The sequence below is a fragment of the Mizuhopecten yessoensis genome, unplaced genomic scaffold, assembly GCF_002113885.1.
Source record: "Mizuhopecten yessoensis strain PY_sf001 unplaced genomic scaffold, ASM211388v2 scaffold4387, whole genome shotgun sequence".
NCBI lineage: Eukaryota > Metazoa > Mollusca > Bivalvia > Pectinida > Pectinidae > Mizuhopecten > Mizuhopecten yessoensis.
Genome location: NW_018405521.1, coordinates 253275 through 254015, shown reverse-complemented (window position 1 = coordinate 254015; position 741 = coordinate 253275).

Below are 741 nucleotides of genomic sequence, written 5' to 3'. Positions count from 1 at the left end.
CAGTAGTATCATGTGTCGTGTTGACTGTCTTATTGACAGTAGTATGTGTCGTGTTGACAGTAGGATCATATGTCGTGTTAACAATATGATTTCATGTCTTTTTCATAGAGTAATAACTAAAAGCGAGACCAAGAAACTAAGGAATGGACAGCGTTACGTCATCATTTGGACAATAGGAAGGAAAGACAGTTGCGTGATCTGAGAGCAGAGCCGCAGTTCCCTGTGAACATCAATTCCATACGTGTTAGGAATTAACATTTCGTCGCATGTTTTATTTATTTATTTTCAAAAATTGTCTTAGAATTAAAAAGTGACAGAAGACAAAATGGCAATATTTTCTATATAATAAAAAATATTGTTACCTGTTAAAAGGGTTATATATATGTCACAAGAATGTGTCGTAAGAATAGCTTTATAAAAGTTCTGTTTGTATTTTTGTTATATGCTACGTTAAGTAATAAATCTTCGTATGTATCGTACAAGTGACTTAAAATATCAATTATATATAAGTGTCGGGTAAGCATGGCATGGTTTGGAGCGGTCGAGGTAATTGCCTTTGGTACACCATTAGAACAAACGTATGCGCCGGAAAATCTCGCTACACAGAACAGACAACTTTGCAAGGAATGCGGTAGTCTGATTTGCAGGAGATGTTCTGAGTTGCGATACTATATATTTTTGAATAAACAAAATAGTTTAATAGGATTTAATGTGATAAAGTAGGAAACGTGATGGACCCTG